The sequence below is a fragment of the Sapajus apella genome, unplaced genomic scaffold, assembly GCF_009761245.1.
Source record: "Sapajus apella isolate SASKATOON/1434 unplaced genomic scaffold, GSC_monkey_1.0 scaffold1, whole genome shotgun sequence".
In the NCBI taxonomy this organism is placed as follows: Eukaryota; Metazoa; Chordata; class Mammalia; order Primates; family Cebidae; genus Sapajus; species Sapajus apella.
The window spans coordinates 68,245,769-68,256,981 of NW_022436941.1; positions in this window are offsets into that span (position 1 = coordinate 68,245,769).

Consider the following 11,213-nt stretch of genomic DNA (forward strand, 5'->3'; position numbering starts at 1 on the left):
TTTTTTTTTTTTTTTTTTTTTTTTTTGAGATGGAGTCTCACTCTTGTTACCCAGGCTGGAGTGCAATGGCGCGATCTCGGCTCACTGCAACCTCCACCTCCTGGGTTCAGGCAATTCTCCTGCCTCAACCCCCTGAGTAGCTGGGATTACAGGCACGCGCCATTCTAATTGGCGTAGGTGATATCTCATTGCGGTTTTGATTTGCATTTCTCTAATGACTAGTGATGATGGGCTTTTTTCATATGTTTGTTGGCTGCATAAATGTCTTCTTTTGGGAAGTGTCTGTTCATATCCTTCACCCACTTTTTGATGAAGTTGTTTTTTTCTTGTAAATTTGTTTATGTTCTTTGTAGATTCTGGATATTAGCTCTTTGTCAGATAGATAGATTGCAAAAATTTTCTCCCATTCTGTAGGTTGCCTGTTCACTCTGATGATAGTTTCTTTTGCTGTACAGAAGCTCTTTAGTTTAATTAGATCTGATTTGTCTATTTTGGCTTTGTTGCCATTGCTTTTGGTGTTTTAGTCATGAAGTCTTTGCCCATGCCTATGTCCTGTATGATACTGCCTAGGTTTTCTTCTAGGGATTTTATTATTTCAGGTCTTACATTTAAGTTTGCAATCCATCTTGGATTAATTTTTCACTAAGATGTAAGGAAGGGGCCCAGTTTCAGCTTTCTGCATATGGCTAGCCAGTTTTCCCAACACCATTTGTTATATAGGGAATCCTTTCTCTATTACTTGTTTTTGTCCTGTTTGTCAAAGATCAGATAGTTGTAGCTGTGTGGTGTTATTTCTGAGGTCTCTGTTCTGTTCCATTTGTCTATATATCTGTTTTGGTACCAGTACCATGCTGTTTTGGTTCCTGTAGCCTTGTAGTATAGTTTGAAGTCAAGTGGCATGATGCCTCCAGCTTTGTTCTTTTTGCTCTTCTTTAATTCTGTATGAAATTTAAAGTAGTTTTTCTAATTCTGTGAAGAAAGTTCATGGTAGCTTGATGGGAATAGCATTAAGTCTATCAATTACTTTGTGCAGTAGGCCATTTCACAATATAGAAATGCTTGTGATTTTTTCACATTGAGTTTGTATCCTGAGACTTTGCTGACATTGCTTATCAACTTAAGGAGTTTTGGGTTTGAGACGATGGGTTTTTCTTTTTTCTTTTTTTTGAGACAGAGTTTTGCTCTTGTTGCCCAGGCTGAAGTGAAATGGTGCAATCTCGGCTCACTGCAACCTCCAGCTCCCAGGCTCAAGCAATTCTCCTGTCTCAGCCTCCCGAGTAGCTGAAATTACGGGTGCATGTTACCACGCCTGGCTAACTTTTTATTTTTAGCAGAGGCAGGTTTCATCAGGTTGGTCAGGTTGATCTCGAATTCCTGAGCTCAGGTGATCTGCTCGCCTCAGCCTTTCAAAGTGCTGGGATTACAGGCATGAGCCGCCACACCTGACCAGGTTTTCTAAATATATAATCATGTCATCTGCAAACAAAGATAATTTGACTTCCTCTCTTCCTATTTAAACACCATTTATTTCTTTCTCTTGCCTGATTGCCTTGGCTAAAACTTGCAATTCTATGTTGAATAGGAGTGGTGAGAGAGGGCATCCTTGTCTTGTACATATTTCCAAAAGAAATGCTTCCAGCTTTTGCCCATTCGGTATGATATTGGCTGTGGGTTTGTCATAAATAGCTCTTATTGTTTTTCCATCAGCACCTAGTTTGTTGAGTGTTTTTAGCATGAAGAGATGTTGAATTTTATTGAAGGTCTTTTCTGCATCTATTGAGATAATCATGTGGTTTTTGTCATTGGTTCTCTTTATGTAATGGATTAAGTTTAATGATTTGCATACATTGAACCAGTCTTACATCCCAGGGATGAAGCCAACTTGTTTGTGGTGGATAAGCTTTTTGATGTGCTGCTGGATTCAGTTTGCCAGTATTTTATTGAGAATTTTCGTATTGATGTTCATCAGCGATATAGACCTAACGTTTCCTTTTATTGTTGTCTCTACCAGGTTTTGGTACCAGGATGATGCTGGCCTCATAAAATGAGTTAGGGAGGAGTCCCTCTTTTTCCAATGTTTGGAATAGTTTCAGAAGGAAGGGTATCAGCTCCTTATTGTACCTCTGGTAGAATTCAGCTGTGAATCTGTCTGGTCCTGGGCCCTTTTTGATTGGTAGGCTATTAATTACTGCCTAAATTTCAGACCTTGTTATTGGTCTGTTCAGGGATTCAACTTCTTCCTGCTTTAGACTTGGGAGGGTGTATGTGTCCAGGAATTTATTCATTTCTTCTAGATTTTCTAGTTTATTTGTGTAGAGGTATTTATAGTATTCTTTGATGGTAGTTTGTATTTCTGTGGGATTAGTGGTGATATCCCCTTTATCATTTTTTATTGTGTCTATTTGATTCTTCTCTCTTTTTTCCTTTATTAGTCTGGCTAGCAGTCTATTTTGTTAATCTTTTCAAAAAACCAGCTCCTGCATTCTTTAATTTTTTGAAGGGTTTTTTGTGTCTCTACCTCCTTTATTTCTGTTCTGATCTTAGTTATTTCTTGTCTTCTGCTAGCTTTTGAATTTGTTTGCTGTTGTTTCTCTACTTCTTTTAATTGTGATGTTAGGGTGTCAATTTTAGATCTTTCCTGCTTTCTCATGTGGGCATTTAGTGCTATAAATTTCCCTCTACGAAGGTTGCAGTAAGCTGAAATCATGCCATTGCACTCCAGCCTGGGTAACAAGAGTGAAACTCAGTTTAAAAAAAAAAAAAATCCCTCTAAACACTGCTTTAGCTGTGTCCCAGAAGTTCTGGTATTTTGTGTCTTTGTTCTCATTGGTTTCAAAGAATTTATTTATTTCTGCACTTATTTCGTTATTTACCCAATAGTAATTCAGGAGCAGACTGTTCAGTTTCCATGCAATTTTGACTGAGTTTGTTAAATCTGAGTTCTAATATAATTGCACAGTGATCTGAGAGACTGTTTTTTATGATTTCCATTCTTTAGCCTGTGCTGCAGAGTGTTTTACTTCCAATTATGTGGTCAGTTCTAGAATACGTGCCATGTGGTGCTGAGAAGAATGTATATTCTGTTGATTTGGGGTGGAGAGTTCTGTAGATGTCTATTAGGTCTCCTTGGTCCAGAGCTGAGTTTAAGTCCTGAATATCCTTGTTAATTTTCTGTCTTGTTGAGCTGTCTAATATTGACAGTGGAGTGCTAAAGTCTCCCAGTATTATTGTGTGGGAGTCTGAGTCTCTTTGTAGGTCTCTAAGAACTTGCTTTATGAATCTGGGTGCTCCTATATTGAGTGCATACATTTTTAGGATAGTTAGCTCTTCTGGTTGCGTTGATCCCTTTACTATTATGTAATGTTCTTCTTTGTCTTTTTTGATACTTTTTGGTTTAAAGTCTGTTTTATCAGAGACTAGGATTGCAACCCTGCTTTTTTTTTTTTCTCTCTCTCTCTCTCTCCATTTGCTTGGTAAACATTCCTCCATCCCTTTATTTTGAGCCTATGTGTGTGTTTTCACTTGAGATGGGTCTCCTGAATACAACACACTGATGGGTTTTCACTCTTTATTCAATTTGCTAGTCTGTGTCTTTTAATTGGGGCACTTAGCCTGGTTACATTTAAGGTTAATATTGTTATGTGTGAATTTGATCTTGTCATTATGATGCTAGCTGGTTATTTTGCCCATTAGTTGATGCAGTTTCTTCATAGTGTTGATGGTCTTTACAATTTGGTATGTTTTTGCAATGTCTGGTACAAGTTTTTCCTTTCCATATTTAGTGCTTCCTTCAGGACCTCTTGTAAGGCAGGCCTGGTGATGACAAAATCTCTCAGCATTTGCTTGTCTGTAAAGGGTTTTATTTCTCCTTCACTTATGAAGTTTAGTTTGGCTGGATATGAAATTCTGGGTTGAAAATTATTTTCTTTAAGAATATTGAATATTGTCCCCATTCTATGGTTCTGTCTCACTGGCATTCTGTATGCCAATGGAGCACAGAAAACCCCTTCTGCAGCTAGCTCGGTGTCTGCCCAAATGGCCACCTAGTTTTGTGCTTGAAACCCAGGGCCCTGGTGGTGTAGGCACTTGAGGGAATCTCCCGGTCTCCAGGTTGCAAAGACAGTGGGAAAAGCATAGTATCTGGGCTGGATAGCACTATCCCTCAAGGCTTCCCTTTGGCTAAGGGAGGGAGTCCCCCAACCCCTTGCACTTCCCAGGTGAGGGACACCACATCCTGCTTCTGCACACCCTCCATGGGCTGCACCCACTGTCTAATCATTCCCAGTGAGATGAACTGGGTACCTCAGTTGGAAATGCAGAATTCACCCACCTTCTGAGTTGGTCTCACTGGGAGCTGCAGACCAGAGCTGTTTCTATTCAACCATCTTGCTCGGGAATCCAGAGTAATCTTTCTTTTTTTTTTTTTCCCCCCCTTCGAGCAGTGGCACAATCTCAGCTCACTGCAACCTCTGCCTCCTAGCTTCAAGCAATTCTCATGCCTCAGCCTCTCATGTAGCTGGGATTATAGGCATGCACCACCACACCTTGCTAATTTTTGTATTTTTATTAGAGACAGTGTTTTGCCATGTTGGCCAGGCTGGTCTGGAACTCCTGGCCTCAAGTGATCCATCCACCTTAGCCTCCCAAAGTGTTGAGATACCAGGTAAGAGCCACCACGCCCAGCTGGTGTCATTTTTTTCACTCTTCCGTTTCTTATATCTGCCACATCTTGTCCCTCAGAAATTACATGGGCTGTAACTTCAAGATTATCCAGAATTCTGGCCTATTTTATTATCTCCATTGCTGCCACCCCGGTCCCAGCCACCATCTTCTCTCCTTTGGACGACTATATGAGCCTCCTGACTGGTCTCCCTGCTTGTACCCTGCTCCCCAACCATGGCTGCTAGAATAAAGCTTTTAAAATACAAAGTCAGGTTATCTCACACCTCTGAGATAAAGTGGGAAACCCTCCCAGGGCCCCCATTTCACTCATGCTCTGGTGTTCATTGCCTCTGACCTCACCACTGCCTACTCTTTCCCTGACACAATCTCCTCAGGCACAGGGGACTTTTCTCACTTTAGGGCTGGTGAGCTTGCCATTGCCCCTGCCCATAACATCCTACCCATCAATATCCCAAGCCTCACTCTCAACTCATTCAAGTATCTGCTCAGTTGACACCTTTTCAAAGAGGCCTATCTCAGCCATCCTTCCAAATTAGAAATCTGCCCTTTTCTCTGCCTCAACTCTCTTTCCCCCTTACTCTGTTTCTTTTTTTTTTTTTTTTTTTTTTGTAATAGCACTTATCATCTTCTCATATACTAGTTATGTACTTTACCTAATTATTACCTTTTCTATCTGCTCCTGTGCTAGGGGATCAGCTCCCCAAGGGCAGCCACCTTTGTTTGTTTTGTTCACTGCTAAGTCCCAAGTGCCTAAACCATGTCTGGCACATAGTAGATAATTTTTAATTATTTGTAGAGTAAATTAAGGAATTTTCTTCTTTGTAAATATTATCAATATCTCACTAGCATGTATCATTTTAATAAATAAAATATTTTTGCAAGTCTACAATTAGGTATTTTTGTCACCTTTTTTCAAAGACTGGTTAATCCCATAAGGGTTCTCTCCTTCAATAGAATTAAATCTAGGAATCTCCTAATTTGACATTGTCACCCTTAAAGTTTATCCACAGCTCCAGGTCCAACAGCTATCCTGATATCAAAAGCTGTTCAGCTGATTTTTTTTTTCAGCCATTGGTGATTTCTCTGCAGCGCTAGCCACAAATGTTCTCTTCAGTCTGCTTCAACTATTAAAACAAGGAGAGGAACAGCCTCAACTGGCCGTTCTAAGGTTCTTGAACAAGGTTCCCTTGAAATACTTTGTATGTCTTACTCTGTGACAAAGACAGAGAAAAATAATTATTTACATGCCAGGAACTCTCTCTACCAATCTACTGGCTAGCTTTTAACTCTTTGGTAGACGGCACCAGAGCTATTAGCTAAACTCTGACAATAGAATATTGGCACCTAGCTCTTCTCCCTGATTTCATCACTGATAGCTCCAGCACGTTCTTGGTTCACCAGGAGACCTGCTTAGATTCATCCTGTTTTCATGTATAAACTAAGCTCTCCAGAGTAAATACATGCAGCTAAAAACCTTCAGACAAGTGGCTTGGGTGGAGGAAGTTTACCACCCCCATCATCTCCATCAGCCACCCCAAATAAGCATCACATCGCAGTAATAGATAGCACACTCACAACTAGAAGGCAGGGTTGCCAAGTGTACAGATTCTGGAGTGAAACGTCATTGGCTTGAGTCCTTTCTTCAACACCCATGTATGACTTTGGACAAGCTACTCACAATGCCTCAACTGGAAATCAGCACAGTAAGGTTAATCATAAAACATCCATCATAGAGTTGTTTTGAGGATTCAATGAAGCATGCTCACTGAAAAATAAGTTTTCAATAAATGGTAGTTTAAATTATTATGCAAACTCTGCTGCAGAATAAGTTCCCTAGCTGTCCCCCTTTGAACCAGATTGGCACCCTAAGACCCTTTATTTAGAAAGTTTGGGAGAATCCCTGATTATACAAGATTTGCCAAGCACTTCCGGTTGTCTATGGTCACCAATCCACTGGCTCTTAAAAGGAGGCATCTATTTGCTCATGCTGTGAGACTGCCAGCAACACCCTCACACAAGGGGCAGTCAGTAGAGAACCAAGCAACCAGAAGAGCACAGGCCGTGTTGCCTGTTCTCCAGTCTGTGAGCAAGGGGAAAGTTAGCATTTTTACATAAGGTCTGCTATCAAGTAGAAATCAGCCATCCTGAAGTGGAGTCTACACTTCTACCACAACCTCAATCCCAGACATTCACAATTGCAATTTGATAAGATCTACCAATCAAAGACTGCATATGCAATTAAGACTTGAAGCATCTCCCATTCTCCATTTTAGTCAAAGAGAATAATGCCAAGCAACGTCTTTAAAAAGTTAGAGTTTCCAGAACTCTGTGCCCAAATTTCAGACCAAGAGCTGGGAACTGATGAAAACCTCATGGCATCTTAACCCCACGCAACCTACTCAGTTTCTAACATTTATCACCCAAGTGACCTCATTTGGATGAAAAGAACATTCTATTTGTTGCAGAATTATATTACATTCTAAATGAATTCAAGGAGAATTTGTTTCATTTGCCCTTTCATCTGGGCCATGAGGGCCTCCTTGTCCTCTGAGAAAGCAGATTGTACAGCTGAGGTTGTGAGCATACTGCCCAAATCCAAGTGACAGGAAGGGGACCTGCAGGCACAAAGAAGCCATTCTACTTAGAAATGTCACACTGTGGGCTGCCGATTAAAAACGTTTTTGAGATGCAGTCAGGCACGGAGAATGTCATGTGTTGTGAGATTTAGAGACACCTGTGCCACTGATGGGTGGCTTTCTTCCACTGACTTGGGCACTCTATCTGAAGTGACAGAGGGCATTCCTACCAACAACCCTGAGACTCAAAGGGACAGTGACACAGGAACAAAGAACACAAGCCTGAAAGTCAGCTTATTATGCTACTACTGACTCTATTATGAAATTCTCAGTTCTCTGGACCTCTGTTTATCTTCTATACAGTGAGGGATTTGAGCTATAGGATCTCTGAGGTCTGTAACCCAGCCACAGGAAATGGAACTCTGCTCCCTTTCACAAAGGCTCTTTGTCAAGAATCCCTTGCTCCTGACCCCCTGGACCTCATACAAGCACAATCTTTAGAAATTAGCATTATATTGATTTTGACATGGCTGTCATTGATGCTTCTGTTTTATGTGTTTTAATTAAATGTTATTATTTGCTGCTGTGTCCTGAGGCCATGTGTTGGGAACGGGTGAGATTGCATAAATCAGACATGGAATTCTATGTTGGAAGTCTATTGACTCTTCTCAGGATATCACTGTAATTATTTCCCTTGGATCAATAGAGAAGCTTTGATGTTGTCTTTACAGCCAAGAGAAGGCTTCTTTCCATTTATCTCCCATCTTGTTGAAAATGCACAAAGCCCTTCTCTAAAACTCACCCTCCCTTGACATCAAAATGAGCATTTCATTGTGTTTTCAATGTTGTTGCTGGTTTTAGGCACTGTCATCTCTCAGAGCCACCTCCACCTGGGGACTGAGAGCCAGTTTCACTCTATGGCATGAAGTCCTGTCTTGGGCCTGCGCCTTCTGTCTGCTCCTCTCTGACTCCCATCATGGTTCCCCTCTGCTCTGTATGCTGCACTGCAGGCCGTAAGCCACTATTCATTTAAAACTTCTTCTAGATGCTTGTATTATCAAGGATGTCATTTTTATTACCTTCTCTACACTCCATGTCTGCCTTGCATAAAGTTAGCTCTCAATGCATGTTAGTTGAATTGAACTAAGAGGAGAGAGTGAGGAATTTGAACTTCTTTCAAGCAGAGTCACTCTAGAGCCAGTTGAGATTCATCTCAGAACCTGTATGCTAACTGGGACAGGAAAGACAGTAGCTGGAGGCAGAAGAGAGGCAATGATTGTTTTTAGAGCACCATTCTGTATGTTAAGTCCAAACAATGTTAATGTTTTCAAAAAATTCCCATTGTATATAATAAATTGCATACTTTGGGGGTGAGGCTGGGCGGGATGATTTACTAACCATTTTTTGCTCATACTTAATAAATAGTTCCTGAAAGTAAATGAGTCAAGAATCCAATTCAAGAAATGAGAAAGAGCATCTTTCTTAAAAAAAAAAAATTCTACAAACCATTGCTCAATGAAATAAGAGAGGACACAAACAGATAGAGAAACATTCCATGCTCATGGTTAGAAAGAATCAATATCATGAAAATGGCCATACTGCCCAAAGTAATTTACAGATTCAACACCATCCCCATCAAGCTACCAATGACCTCCTTCACAGAACTGGAAAAAACCACCTTAAACTTCATATCGAACCAAAAGAGAGCCCACATAGCCAAGTCAATTCTAAGCAAAAAGAATGAAGCTGGAGTCATCACACTACCTGATTTCAAACTATATTATGAGGCCACAGTAATAAAAATAGCATAGTACTGGTACCAAAACAGAGATATAGACCAATGGAACAGAATAGAGGCCTCGGAGGCAATGCCGCACATCTACAACCATCTGATATTTGACAAACCTGACAAAAACAAGCAATGGGGAAAGGATTCCCTGTTTAATAAATGGTGTTGGGAAAACTGGCTAGCTATGTGCAGAAAGCAGAAACTGGACCCCTTCCTGACACCTTACACGAAAATTAACTCCAGATGGATTAAAGACTTAAACATAAGACCTAACACCATAAAAACCCTAGAAGAAAACCTAGGCAAAACCATTCAGGACATAGGCGTAGGCAAGGACTTCATGACCAAAATACCAAAAGCATTGACAACAAAAGCCAAAATAGACAAATGGGACCTAATCAAACTCCACAGCTTCTGCACAGCAAAAGAAACAGTCATTAGAGTGAATTGGCAACCAACAGAATGGGAAAAAATTTTTGCAGTCTACCCATCTGACAAAGGGCTGATATCCAGAATCTACAAAGAACTAAAACAGATTTACAAGAAAACAAACAAGCGCATTCAAAAGTGGGCAAAGGATATGAACAGACACTTTACAAAGAAGACATATATGAGGCCAACATACCTATGAAAAAATGCTCATCATCACTGTTTGTTATAGAAATGCAAATCAAAACTACATTGAGATACCATCTCATGCCAGTTAGAATGGCAATCATTAAAAAGTCTGGAGACAACAGATGCTGGAGAGGATGTGGAGAAATAGGAACACTTTTACACTGTTGGTGGGAGTATAAACTAGTTCAACCATTGTGGAAGACAGTGTGGCGATTCCTCAAGGACCTAGAAATAGAAATTCCATTTGACCCAGCAATCCCATTACTGGGTATATATCCAAAGGATTATAAATCATTCTATTATAAGGACATATGCATATGAATGTTTATTGCAGCACTGTTTACAATAGCAAAGACTTGGAACCAACCCAAATGCCCATCAGTGATAGACTGGACAGGGCAAATGTGACACATATACACCATGGAATATCATGCAGCCATCAAAAACGATGAGTTCGTGTCCTTTGTAGAGACATGGATGAACCTGGAAACCACCATTCTCAGCAAACTGACACAAGAACAGAAAATCAAACACCGCATGTTCTCACTTATAGGCAGGTGTTGAACAATGAGAACACATGGACACAGGGAGGGTAGCATCGCACACTGGGGTCTGTTGGGGGGAAATAGGGGAGGGACAGCGGGGGGTGGGGAGTTGGGGAGGCATAACATGGGGAGAAATGCCAGACATAGGTGATGGGGAGGAAGGCAGCAAACAACATTGCCACATGTGCACCTATGCAACAATCTTACATGTTCTTCATATGTACCCCAAAACCTAAAATGTGCAATTTATAAAAAAAAGAAAAGAATCAATGAAATTTATTTTGTACTGTTTACCATTTTATTGCTACATCCTAGGCACTGACACATAATAAATGCTCAATAAATATTTGTTGAATGAAAAATAAGTCAATAACAAATCTTTCCTGAATAGATACCTACATAGAAGTGAGGGACCAAAGCGAGAGCAAATATCCCCTCAGACTCCCCATCTTCTTCAATCTAAATCCAACCACCTCCAAGAAACGGGGCTTTCCCCGACACTGGCATTTTCATTTTTTTTAATTTCTAAAGCCACAAGTTTCTGCTTCATTATATCTGTATTTACTTTTAAAAAACACTTCTAGAGCACTATGCGCCAGGCACCATTCCAAGCATTTATATATACCTTATTTAATCCTTAAACAATTCCATGAGTGGGTATTAATATTACTAATATTATTAATATCTTCAACTTGCTGAGGAGGAAACTGAGGCATGAAAGAACTAAATAACTTGGCCAAGGTCACACAGCTAGTGAGTACTGGAGTCATGATTTATTTGTTTTTGTTTTATTTTATTTTAGAGACAAGCTCTGACTCTGCCATGTAGGCTCGAATGCAGTGGTACAGTCATAGCTCACAGCAACCTTGAGTCCTGGGCTCAACCGATCCCTCTACCTCTGCCTCTGCGGTAGCTGGGACTACAGGGGCAGACCACCACACCAGGATAATTTTTTTATTTTTTGTAGAGACAGGGTCTCATTTTGTTGCCCAGGTTATTCTC